Source organism: Papaver somniferum, chromosome 11, assembly GCF_003573695.1.
Source record: "Papaver somniferum cultivar HN1 chromosome 11, ASM357369v1, whole genome shotgun sequence".
Classification (NCBI taxonomy): Eukaryota; Viridiplantae; Streptophyta; class Magnoliopsida; order Ranunculales; family Papaveraceae; genus Papaver; species Papaver somniferum.
In genome coordinates, this window is record NC_039368.1 from 33,648,800 (window position 1) to 33,663,521 (window position 14,722).

Here is a 14,722-nt window from a genome sequence, read left to right on the forward strand (position 1 = left end):
ATGATCATGTACAGTTTGCTCGCTTACGCATCCAGCCAATCGGTTTTGTTCCATGGATTCCCATACAATTCCAGCCAACCTACCTTGTTCCCACGACAATGTAGTCTCTTCTGATTACATCTGCTACCAAGAACTGTTGTCGCTCATTTGTTGATACCAGCCAGAGCTTCACCGCAGCAGCAATCACTACAAAGATGGAAACATCTAAACCATACTTGGGGACTTAGGATCTACACGAAATCCCTTCATTGTCAAAGCTCAGAAGAAACAGTCAACCGAAGGCCATAGCCACAACAAGGTCATCTACTCTTCAAGGGTGTAGTGCAAGAATATCATCACCTCTCTGTCTAGAAGACGCCTTCAACACTTTGCGAGGCCACGGTGGATCCTAAGCCTGCTCATAGGAAAAAACTTCAGAAACTAAAGAAAAATGAGACTGGGGACTGAGTCCATCCCGATGACCATCAAAGACTCATGAGATAACTCCAGAGACGCGACTGAAACATTTTCTTGAAGAAACAGAGGGACCCACGATAAACAACATAACTCTCTCATTTCTACCTCTTCGCTATCCAGAATATTTCTTCCAGGTGATATCCTGAGCATCCCAGCGTCACATCCAGAAGAGTACAATAAGCTTGTATCAAATCCCGTGAACATGGATTCAAGGCGATGCAATGAAAGTAGTCTACACATGGGGACTACCATCATGGGACGCTTTCACTCCCTTCAACCAGGTTATTTCTGATTTCAACATCATCATTGTCGAAGTTTTACGAGCCACGGGAATTTCTCAACATAAAGCCGTACACGTGCATCGAAGACTCCAAAAGAACGTCGTAAAGATACATTCACATATTCGGCATGCCATCGGATCTAACAGAAGTATAACTGGGGACTTCTCACCGCATCCCATTCCATACGATAATCCAAGATTCAGAAGCTCGTTCGAAGGATGTCTCTTGGAACAAAGTCCTTGAAGACTTGATAGCAGCACATTGGCAATAGAATGTCTCCCAACTCATCTATTTCATCATGTGTCTTAGAAAGATTTATACCATACAATCATCCACAGCATATCATCATCGCGATCAGAAGGTCCAGACACTGAACAACCTAAAGTCAAGGATGGACCGACAACGCAACCACAATCCCCAAGATTAGCCCTGACATGATCGTTACCAAGCATATATTTCATCCATCCATCCCGAGAATGCAATGGAGTTTGGTAAATTTTAGAATCCACTGGAGAGACATTGCAGGCGAAAGCACGGATTCAGACGAGCAACAGAAAACAGAAGAGGGTCGATACCTCTTTTCATGCGGACGGAGTTTCTAGAGTTTGAACATAATAAAGATTCCTTCTTGATCCATGAACGGTAATAGATGATTGGGAGCGACTATGCCACCTCGGGCCCACAACATCCTTCCTGAATTCTTCTTGAGTTTTATTGTTGGGCTGTTTTCACCTCCTAAATGAGCTCGAAACCTAAATAATCTCGCGTAGGAAAATAGGAAATTCTTTTCCAATTGAAATGGAGGGGCGGACCACCAAAATCCGAGTTCGTACGAGAATTTTAAAACAATTTTAGTAAGAGGCGCTAATTAGGGTTTCGGCATGCCAAACCCTAATTTAAACAAAGTTTCCAGGCGCCATCACCACCGTTTGATAGCCGAAATTCCAGCGTCATCACCACCGTTGGTAGCCGAAATTCCGAAACCAGATTACACCATTCCGCGGATTGAAGACAGTTTCCACCATTTCGCGGACTGAAGCCAGTTTTCACCTGGACCGAAGACAGTTTCCACCATTCCAAGCTAGGCCGACGCCGACGGATCCATTCCAAGCCGACCAATGCTGACGCCTTCGTTCAAATACCATGCCAACGCTCACGCCATGCCAAGCCAATCCAACAACGCCAACCACTCTGCAGCCTAACTAGCAGCGCCACGAGCAAAGTGTACGCAAAGCCACCAACACAAGAATCATGAATTCTCCTTACCTCTCGAAAATGGTTAGAAGGATCTTCCTGACCATCTTTTCATGACTCGCCATTTCGATTTTGTCCTTGTATGTCACCATCTTATGCTTACCTCGCAACAATGCCCCTGTTCCGAGCTAAACAGGGGACTTAATGTTGATGGTGGTTTTTAGCTTAGGGTTAAAATCGTAAAACCTTAGTCAAACAGTGACGTCACACTTGATTAATAATGTCGCCACTAGCACGTTTATTGAACCATTCAACATGTATGCGTAAAATTACAGGGGTACCTTTTTTTATATATCCATACGCTAGGTTCCACGACAGAACCCTCAAGCATCGACTGGCATTGTCTCCGCACATGTCAGCCGCGCATGCTAGTCAAGTGTGTCGACGGCGTGCCAACCATGCCAGCCGCACCACCGTGCCAATGGCATGCCATACCAGCCACGTCTCCGCGCCAAAGGCATGCCGACCATGCTAGCCGCACCACCGTGCCAATGGCATACCATGCCAGCTGCACCACCGTGTCAATGACATACCATGCCAGCCACGTCTCCGCGCCAAAGGCATGCTGACCATGCCATCCGCACCATCGTTCCAATGACATAACATGTCATCCACGTCTCCGTGCCAAAGGCATGCCGACCATGCCAGCTGCACCACCGTGCCAATGGCATACCATGCCAGCTACGTCTCCGCGCCAAAGGCACGCCGACCATGCCAGCCGCACCACCGTGCCAATGGCATACCATTCCATCCACGTCTCCGTGTCAAAGTCATGCCGACCATGCTAGACGCACCACCTTATTGGCACCATGCCATCCACGTCTCCGCGCCAAAGGCATGCCGACTATGCCAGCCGCACCACCATGCCAGCCACGTCTCTGCGCCAAAGGCATGCGACCATGCCAGCCACGTCTCCGCGCCAAAGGCATGCCGACCATGCCAGCCGCACCACCATGCCAATGCCATACCATGCCAGACACGTCTCCACGCCAAAGGCATGCCTACCATGCCAGCCGCACCACCGTGCCAATGGCATACCATGCCAGCCACGTCTCCGCACCAAAGGCATGCCAACCATGCCATCCGCACCACCGTTCCAATGGCATACCATGCCAGCCACGTCTCTGCGTCAAAGCTATGCCGGCCATGCCATGCCGATGGCTGCCAAACGGAAGGTATCCACGATCAATGGCTACCCTTCCTCCTGAGATGCAGATCTCAGCTGTCCAACTTTTCCACCTAACGCATGGAAACTTCCGGCCCAATGCCAAACATCACGGTTTTGCCAATACCCTAATTTTGGCCGAGCCTAAAATATGCCAAAGCCATGCCGGCCCACCACATGCCGCTGGCTGCCAAATGGAGGGTTGCAACAATCAACGGCTACCCTTCCATCTGAGATTCAGATCTCAGCCGTCCAAGTTCGCCACCTATGGCATGGAAACTTCCGACCCAAGGCCAAACATCATGGTTTTTCCAAAACCCTAATTTTGGCCGTGCCTAAAATATGCCAAAACCATGCTGGCCCTGCCAAACGGAGGGTTGCAACAATCAACGGCTACCCTTCCATCTGAGATGCATATCTCAGCCGTCCAAGTTCTCCACCTAACGCATGGAAACTTCCATCACAAGGCCAAACATCACGGTTTTTCCAAAACCCTAATTTTGGTCGCGCCTAAAATATGCCAAAGCCATGTCGGCCCTACCACATGTCGTTGGCTGCCAAACGGAGGGTTACAACAATCAACGGATACCCTTCCATCTGAGATGCAGATGTCAGCCGTCCAAGTTCGCCACCTAACGCATGGAAACTTCCGGCCCAAGGCCAAACATCACAGTTTTGCCAAATCCCTAATTTTGGCCGCGCCTAAACTATGCCAAAATCCTAGCTTGGTCATGCCTAAACTATGCCAAAGCACTGCAACCATGCCGCTGGTTTCCAGAAGAAGGGTTGTAACAATCAACGGCTGCCCTTCCTCCTGAGATACGAATCTCAGCTATACAAACTTGTCACCAAACGATTGGTGGCAATCTCTTGGCGATGGTGCCAATTCTTGGCGATGGTGCCAATTCTTGGCACGACGCCAAAACCCTAATTTGGTTGTGTCAAGAGCATGCAAGTGCTGCAACCATGTCGTTGGTTGCCAAACGAAGGGTTGAAACAATCTACGGCTATCCTTCCTCCTAAGATACAAATCTCATCCGTACAAACCTGCCACCAAACGACTCATGGAAATGTCTTGGCTGCGATGCTAACTCTTGGTCACGGCACCAACTTGGTTGCAATGCTAACTCTCTGGTCACAACGCCAACCTGGCTACGATGCCTATTCTTTGGTCACGGCACCAACCTGGCTACAAACACCAAATCCTTTGGCCACGCCACACGTAGCAACATGCTATACGTTTTCCACGAAAACACTCGAGACATCAAAACATGTCACAAACTGGGGGATGCTCATCAGGATATTGGTCTGGCGGTTTACAGTGTGCGGCGTACACTACGGCCGTTACAAGAAAGTGTCATAAGAGTGAGGCGGCTAGTAAATACAAGGACCAATGGTGAAACGTTTCCTTCATTATGGAAACTTTAATTCCAGGCGTTACCCACTACCGCTTCCTTCCATTTACTCAATTGTTTCCAATTCTTATGAGACCATGGTACGTTTCGTTACGACTTGTATAAATAGGTCTCACATATTTACACCAAAGGACAAGTTTTTGTCAGGAGAATACAACACTCAGAAATCACTTTTTAGCTTCCCAATCTGCTAGCGTTTCACTTTCTGATATAAGTCGTCACACAACTACTCTTCCAGAATAAACTATTCTGGTCTCAACACTCTCCTCGCTTCCCTCCCTAAGACCAACCCTTATCCTTCACTTTGGAACCGAAGCAAGTCCGGAACGTCCATTTCTTGGTTTAGGACGGATTTGTACAGATTGATTTCCCGAATCAAAGTACTCCCTTGAAGTACATTGTTTAGGGTTTATACTCGTTTCTCACCCACACACACGAAATTACCGAAATCAGTAGAAATCGTTTTCACCCTCAAACACTTGGATATTGATTTTTGAGATCGTCCAAGTACTCTACTTAACAATATATTAGGTTCACGGATTCTATGTCTATATACATACTGATTGAATAGAGGTTAAGATATAAACTCTATATACATATTTTCGAAGATCATTCAGCTGGTCTACTTGTTATTGTATTAAGTTTTGTCTATATGGGTTGTCGAACGAAAAATTTAAGTATATTTGGTGTCCATTGCGTTTTCAAATACTACTATTACATTACGATTGGAGGAACAACTTGTTGTCTTGTAGCTGCAACTCTTTTAAATGTTTAGTTCATCTAGGGTTTTGATATTTTTCCTAGATTTTTAATGATGGATTGAATCTCCAACAATAATGATCGGTTAATCGCCGATAATTCATATAGACATACTTGATGAGAAATCCAACCTAGGGTTTCTAACTCGGTGGTTTTTTAATGATTTTTTTTTGTTTGTATGATCAGTAAGGAAATAGGGAAAATGGAGGCGGGAAAATTGAAACTGCACAACAGCAACTGTCCTTGTTCGTCTATATTCTCTTGCATCTAGCTACATTCCACTCGAAACACTAAAAAGATTTACGTGTACAATGTACAAATGCAATAAAAAAATGATAGAGTATATATACTGGCATAAAATTATGTTGTTAGGATCCATTCACACTCTTAAATTCACACTGTCTCATACTTTGAGTGACATTTTTTTGACAAAACTTAAATGGTAAGATATTTGAAGCTTATATTTTGGGAATTTATTCTTGTTACAAAGCTCTAAATACACATGAAAAATGAGTGTGTTTCTATATATAAACCTCATCACCGGCCAATCTTAATTTTAACAGTTAAAAATTCGTTGATCTTCGACAATTGATTTTCAAAGTAGTAAATGGTGGAGTTATATGTTTCGAAATATACTCATTTTTGTAGGTATGTAGAACTTTGTAATACGAACATATTCCTAAAATATTAGCTTCAATTACGCTACCGTTCGCTTCTCGTTAATAAAAAAAATTAGGATCCAAAATGTGAAATAATGTGAAAGTAAGAGCATGAAGGGATCCTCCTCTTAATTGTACTAGTAAATTTTTATTAGTCACTATTTTCTTTTTTGTTGTTGTTTTTTATATTAAACTACCCTCCGATAGAAAGGAAAATAAAATTAACATGAGATCAAATGTCAAATTATATAGTACATAGGAAGCTAAGAGCAACTGCAGTGGTGCGATCATAACCAAAGAGCAAAAACCAAACAAAACTAAAAAAAATTGGTTTAGTCTGTGATGCTACGCTAGGGTAAAACGAGCATATTTGGTCAAGCGCATGTATAATGTCCGTCCGATGTGGGGCGGAGATATAAACATCGTTTGTACCATGCACATATATAATGTTCGCCTGTTGTTGAGTATAGTATAATATAATATGGCCATGGGGCGCACTTTATACCCGTCTGAATCAAACGTAACTTAAAAAAGCGTCTAACCAATCGCACGAAAATTATATATCCGCCTCAAATCAAACGTAAGCTACGTGTACGCCTGCTACCGTACGTACTTTAAACTTCTGCTGGACCAAGTATAGTTTTGGTCTGGATTGCAGACCAAATATACTCTGAGAGATTAAAACATAGAGTTTTTCCCCAACAATCCAAATATCACATAGTGTGGCTTCCACACTGCTCTACCGGTTTAAAAAGGCCGTAAAGGTGTGTAAATATGCCTATCAGATACTAATGACCAAGACTTTTATGCGTCTGAAAACTCTGCCAACGAACAGAAAAATGGAATGTCCATATTCGTCTGTAGTGTTTCGTGTGCAAACCAAAATGGTTAGCCGCAAAAAACCACTCTCCAATTTTTTACTTGTCTTGCATCATACAACAAATATCAACAGCAACCAGAAACCATAGTCTCTTATTGGTTTTCTGGTCATACGTAATGGCAATCGTTGTCTGTTACTGGTTTCTGATTCCAGTACATAGATACCCATGGCCAAAAACTCATGGCCAGTTGTGGAGTGTGGAGTGGAACACCCTAACAACAATCCTTGAATATTTTAAAATAGATATAGAAGTTCTTTAGTCATTACCATTACAATTGTTTATACAAAGTGAGACTACTTATCTACTAGTAATTCAAGAAGGAAAACAAGAAGAGACGTTTTAGACAAAATTCAGAAAGATCCAAGTTCAGAAATCCCAGAAGTAGAGAGAGCGTATCAAATTATTTCCTTGCCTCCCATACTGTTCCGCTCATTTCCTTGCCTGTTGAAATTATTTGATAGAGAGATCTCTGATTAATTCTTTTATATCTTGGAATGTCCTGTGACATGAAAATGGTCCCTGAAATTCCTACCACATAAGGTATCGTCTCATATTCATACTATCCCCCCAACCTTGAGAAAAAACTAAAACTTCTATGGTATAGTGAATGAGACATTTAAACCTACACTAATTATGCAACTTATATGATAATACTCCCTCCGTCCCACCGTTAAGTGACCTATTTGGTTTTTAATTTTGTCCCATCATTAAGTGACCTATATCACTAAACAAGGAGATATTTCTAAAATTATCCTTTTAATTGATTATAAGAAATATAAGAAATATGCATAATTTGATAGACATGTTTATATTCGTTACGTAGGTGTTTTAAAATGCTTTTCAATGGTATAAAGTTGGCGAACATCCGTGGTGTAGTTTGAGAGATAAATCATTTCAAAATTTCATTAATTATTATCCATAAGGATATAATTGTAAAAAATGCTTAATAATCTCTTTTTCCTTGGTTGCCTTAAAATTTGTGCAAACTTCAAATAGGTCATTTAATAGTGGGAGGAAGGGAGTATAGTTTATAATATGAAATTAGTCATAAAACTGAAAAGGTGTTTATTAGTGTATTATAGGATCAACATCAACAATGACACCCGGAACATGAACCAGAAGGCCCAATCACAGATAAATCAAAATTAAAGACATGAAAAAAAAGATAAAGAATGGGAGAAAAAAGAATTGATGTGAGAAATGTCGTAAGAAATACGGCGTGCACGTCAAAGATTATAATTTTATCTATGTCTTATCTCGCAAGTCCATGAACTCAGCCCTCAACATTTTTATTTTAATGGATTTGGTGTTGAATCTCTAGTACGCCTCCAAGTGGCAACCTATCGTGCTTTCACGACTCATTTGGCATTGGACTCGAATGTTTTAGGAAGAAGACAATGTACTAATGAACTAACATGCTTTTTTAAGTTTAACCTAACCCGCTCCCTTTACCATCACTCTTCTTTGTTTTTGCACTCTCTGGTCTCATTTATTTTCTTTCGTTCTTTTTTGACTCAAAATGAGGCAAGATTTATTAAAAGTTCACTTCATCACCAAGATAAAAAGAGAACAAAGACAGCACGTATATAGCAGAGCTGCCAGAAAAACAAAAACTTGAAAACTAAGCATTACAACCTCCCAATTATTCAAAACAGTATTAAAAGTCGTTCACCCAAAAATATCGGTCCCTATGTACCAATTGTAAATCATTCACTCAAAAATATTGGTCCCTATGTACCAATTGTAAATCAAAATCTTAACATTGTCCTTAAGTGTGTCTAAAGTTTTATATTTTTTATTGAAAATTATGGCATCTTCTTCAATACAAACTGCCTACCAGATTACAAAAGGTATAATGTGAAATCTTACTTTTCGGACTGCAGTGAGAACCTTTTCTCCTTTCCCACTTTCAAATTGTGTCCTTGGCTGATTCGTGAAACACCCGTGTTAAATTGTATCATGTCAGAAAATAATTTCAGATCTCCCTTGTAGTTTTGCAGTGCAAAAAAAGATGATGGTTCGACTCTTCAGCTTTCTTATAGAGTAGACAATCATTAAGCATGATAGAATTTTTGTAAGTATTCATAGTTGGAGCCGCAACAAAGCATTAGTTCCACACACAAAAGACAACTATTTGTGGGATTTTAGGATTCCACGCACATTTATGAGGAAAATAGATCAATTATCTACCTCAAAGTCTTTATAGGATTCTGACATAGAAAATGGCTTGTTATCAGTTTGCCAAACTCTATGATCCTCTATGTCACCTCTGGTAAAAATAGAGATCAAATCTATTAGATGAGCAACATCCACTACTTCTTTCTCTTTTAGGTTCCTGCAAAATGAAAATTCTGTTTTCTTGGTTATTTTCTGGCGTTTCTTGAATTTTGGGCTTCTACAACTTTCTCAAATGATTCAGAGTTGGAAATAAACTCATTAAAGAATGGTCATTCTTGGTCATTCAACCAAGAAATAAAATTCTGTTTTCTTGGTCATTCAACCATTTGTCTTTCCAGAAAAAGCATCTATCTCCCCTGCTCACATGAATAGTAGTATTCGGCTCCATTTGATCTCTGCATTTTAAAATACCAGCCCAAAGACTTTTGCCAATAGTTTTAGTGATGATTAGGAAGAGAAGCTTTTGCATTGTCACCAAATTTGTAATTAATCACTCTCCTCCAAAGTGCACTTTCTTCATTTTCATACCTCCAGATCCATTTAACATGTAGAGATTTGCTCACAAATCTTAGTTGTTTGATACCAACTTTACCACCTTCTTTAGGTAAATAGAGTTTTATGAAACTATCCCATCCCTTTTTTGCTTTCTGGTTTACAGTGTCCCATAAAAACTGTCTCATGATAGTTTTCATTTGCTTCTCCATGTAAGTAGGAATCTGAAATAGAAAAAGGTAGTATATATGCAAACTTGAAAGCACGTTCTGAATCAACATTTAATTGTCACCCTCGGACAAATATTTCCTTTTTCCAAAAACATAGCTTCTTCTGGAACTTTTAAATGATCACATCCCAAACCCCCACAGCCTTGGATTTTATTCCCAAAGGTATCCCAAGATGTTTCATTGGGAAAGAAGTCAAAGGGAAACCAAAGGTGGAAGCACTTTTAACAGCATTAACTGCATTACTAACAGGTACAAGTAGGGCTGTCAATGGGTACCCATTACCCGGACCCGGAACCGGACCCGGTATATTTGGGTCTGGTTCCGGGTCCTAAAGTTGGACCCATTAGCTACTTAGGACCCGACGGGTAATTACCCGATTGGACCCGAATTTAAACGGGTCCAAACGGGTAATACCCGTTGGGTACCCGCGGGTATCGGGTACCCGTTTATTCATTCTTTCATTCATGTTTTTAGCAAAATTACAAGTATTTTTGCTAGTTTTAGCTTTGATATTTTACTCATTTAAATTTTTTCTCTTACATTTAACCTTTATTTAGTACATTAATAAGAAATAATAATAAATTTTTATAAAAATTACTTAAATCCAAGCCAAAAAGAGAAACATATTAAGTTTTTGAGGTTTTTTAAATAGTTTTACTAAGACCCAATGGGTACCCGGAACCGATGGGTACCCGAGTATTTAAACGGGTCCGGTTCTGGGTCCACAAGTTTAGGAACCGGACCCGGAACCGTTAGGAACCGGACCCGACCATTATAAGTAGGGTCCGGGTCCGGGTCTAGTGATACCCGGGAGGACCCGGACCCGTTGACACCCCTAGGTACAAGTGCACTTTTCTTGAAATTTACTTTCAAACCAGACACAAGCTCAAAGCCAAGAAGAATAATTTTTTGATTTATAATCAGCTCACAATTGTCACCCATGAACACAATCAGGTCATATGCAAATTGCAAATGTTTGATTTCAAAGGCATCTGTAGCAGGTTTGAATCCGGGAATCAAGTGTAAGGAAGGTGCCTACTTGATCAAAAGTGATAAGACTTCAACCACCAGAATAAAAAGAAAGGGAGACAATGGGTCACCCTGCTTTATTATCTTTTTTTTTCCCCTTTCCCTCGCATTTTTCATCTACAAAACGGCTTAGTTTTGTAGATGAAACTTGCAAATGGGAGGAAGTGCCTACTTGATCAAAAGCCGTTGTACTTCCTCCCATTCGCTCAATATACTTGCAAATGGGAGGAAGTACAACGGCTTAGTTTTAAACATCTACAAAACTAAACCCCATATATACATATGTTCATGTAATATTCCTTTGACGTGCGTTTTTGGTGAAATTGTGAGTCTCACGCAAAAGAATTTTTGACATTAAAATACTTTTTCTATGTCAATATAAATGATAGTTTTGAATTTTACACTGGATCTAAGATATGGTGAAATTATGTTTTTTCCCTTTAAAACCCACATATTATTATTACTTCGATACTCTATTGTTCATTGGTTTTACAAAATAAAATTTTAATTTTAAGAAATTATCACTCGTATTTAAATGCTTTTGCACCGACCACCAAAATAAAGATATTATAATTGATAAAAGTACTAGATTTTTTGGAGGTACGGAAAATATACATGGGCGGGTAGAGGATACAATATAGAAATTTGAAGCTTAATGATCTTTAATAATATTGTTCGTTTAAAATTTTGGTGGAAAATGTGAAAATTTTGATCCCAAAAAAAACTTAAGAATATCACTTAATTGATACGAAAAAATAGCATGTTTCAATTAACAAATGGTTCGTAAGATTATATTTCGTAAAATCTTCAAATAATCTCTTCTTGAACGAGGTTCTTAGCATTCTCCAAGCTTTGATTCTATATCCTGGAACCAAGGCGACATTTTTTTTCTTCCAATGACTGCTTTCAAGAGGTCTTTGAATATCTTTAGAATGAACCTATAGATAATGCTAACTATAAGAACTTGAAACGAAAAGTATAAGAAAAATCCAACGACAAAATAATTGTTGAAATCTACCAGACGTGAAAATAGATGCTAGGCGGTTATGCTGCTACAAATAGCGATCAGTACAAATAGTGGATTAGAAATGCTGCTACAAATGCGAGGCGGTTATGTTGCTATTTTTGGAATCAAATATTGTGATTAGAAATCTGATTTTTGTTTAAGTAGTCACAATATCACAGTTATAAGTTTAGTCCTAGGAAAATTTTGATATCCAGAAGTCTCTTATTTTTGGCAGTTTATATCTATGATTGCTTGGAATTGCCAAGGGCTAGGTAGATTAGAAACCAAAAACAGCCTGATAGACATTCTAAACGAGGAGAATCCAGACATATTATTCCTTTCGGAAACAAAACAACAGAACATAGAGATGAAAAACATTATGAAACAAGTAAATGTTCAAAATTTCTTCCTAGTTCCACCTATAGGTAAGGCTGGAGGTAGGCCTGTCAACGGCACTTAACGTAACAAATAATGGCTCTGCCGCTACCGTTGCCGTTTAAATTAGCGGTTAACCGTTATCCGTTAAATGCCGACGGAATTGTAAAATCCAAAACCATTGCCGTTACGTCGGACTTATCGGCTAACGGTTAATTTTCCGGTATTAACCGGTATGATAATGAACTCACATTGTTGCAGGAGAAACAAGAACAGATTTACTAGCAGAATGCAAGAACCTGAGATTGAATTCCCTGTAGGTATTAAATTAACAAAACCCAACTAAGAATCCATGAAAGAAGAAGATTAGAAGAACCCAGAGATGAAGAATAGAAGAAGATGATGATCAAGTACTTACGTTTTTGCAGGAAAAGAAACAAGAAGAGGTGGTTTGTGTTGAATTCTTCTTCCATGGCAAGAAGAAGGGAAATGCAAGAACTCGGGTCGTGTTGTTTGATGATTCATTGACAGCAACATTTTGTTTTCTTCTTATTCTTCTTCAATGGAGTGATTGTTTTTGCTTTGGGTCTGTAAAACTGAATGCATGGGTTTTTGATTCGTTCATCTGGCTTTTATAAGTGAAGGGAAATCAAGAATCAAGAAAAACTGAAAATTTTGAGTTCTGGACCGACTCTATAATGACCATTGGATCATTCTACAGTCTGTTATGATCTAGAACACTGTGCTTATGACACGTTTAGCCCCTAGCTCTGACTAAGGGGAGAACCAAATTTACATAAAATTAACAACGCAATTGGATGCTCCTCTTTAGCGGTTAACGGAACTAAGGCTAACGGAAATAGGTCTTTCGTTGCCGTCACCGTCGGATAAAATTAACCGCTACATTATCGGTAACGGATAACGGATATAATGGAACTAAACATAACGGCAACCGGGTAATCGGATTCGGCTAACGGTTAACGGATTTCCATTGACAGGCCTAGCTGGAGGCTTGTGTCTCATGTGGAAAAATAATGTTAAATTACAGATTGAGAATTATGCTTTTAACCACATAAATGCTAAATTACAAATCATAATAACGACTTTAGCTGGACACTTTCTTGCTTCCATGGGAGTCCTTACAAAAATTTTAAACTTCAATCTTGGAACGTTATAAGCCAAATGGCAGACACTATAAACAATCCTTGGGTAATCATAGGAGACATAAATGTTGTTCTTCATGAATAGGAAAAAAAAGAGTAAATTTCCTTTTAGGAGAAAAGAAGCCAGAATTTTCAGTAACTTAATAACTGAATGTAATCTCATGGATTTAGGTTTCACATGCTACACCTACTCTTGGAATAACCATAGACAAAATGATCAAAATATAGAGTAGAGATTAGACCGAGGCCTAGTAAACGATAAATGAAATAGGAAATTTCCTAACTCCAGCATAACACACCTTGTCCCTCTAGCCTCTGACCATGTTCCAATAAAATTGAACACTCATAATCAATGGAATTATGGCCCTACGCCTTTTAAATATTTCGGGGAATATATTAAACATGAGGAGTGTAAACCATTAATCCTGGATAGTTGGAATAAAAACATTAGAGGGTCACCAGCCCATAAAGTAAATAAGAAACTTGTAAATGTGAAACATATCTTGAAACATTTGAATAAAATTAGTTTTGGAAACATCAGTAGTAATATTCAAAAGATAAAAAATATACGGATAAGACAAATAGCATGGTAAACTATCCTAACAAAATAGCTGACCTAGCAAACTTGAGACGCGATCTTGCTAAATGGTATGCTATAAAAGAAAAAATTTGGAAAGATAAGAGTAAAGACCAGAATATTGCTTTAAGGGACAGAAACACTAGATTTTCCACAATAGAGCTAAACAGAGATTTAGGAGAAGCAAAATCGAAACTCTTAAAGATGAAAATAATGTTTGGTTAAACACAAAGGAGGAAATTTCATATTGTATAACAAGTCACTTTCAGAAAATTGCTACTACGGTAAACCCTGATATTGACCAGAGTATGATAAATCTTATACCAAATATTATAGATCAAGAGGACAACGATATGTTGTGTGCTACTCCTCTGGAAAACGAGATCAAGAAAACTCTCTTCTCTATGGAACCGGATGAAAGTCCGGGACCAGATGGTTTTCCATCCAATTTCTTTCAACAGAATTGAGAAATTGTTAGAGCTGATTTAACTAACATGGTTCAAAAAAATTTCATTACTGAGCACAGAGATGAATGCCTCTTTCATATCTTTAATCCCCAAAAATATTAACCCTACAACTCCTGTGGAGTTTAGGCCTATATCTCTAGCAAATACCTGTTATAATGGCAGGGAGAATGAAGTCCTTGCTTGAAAAAACTATTTCTCCCTACCAATCTGCCTTCATCCCTGGAAGGCAGATATCGGAAAACATTACTCTGGCACACGAATTAATCCATAAAATGAAAAATTCAAAATCAAAGAAAGGTCTTATGGGCCTAAAAATTGATATGTCGAAAGCATTC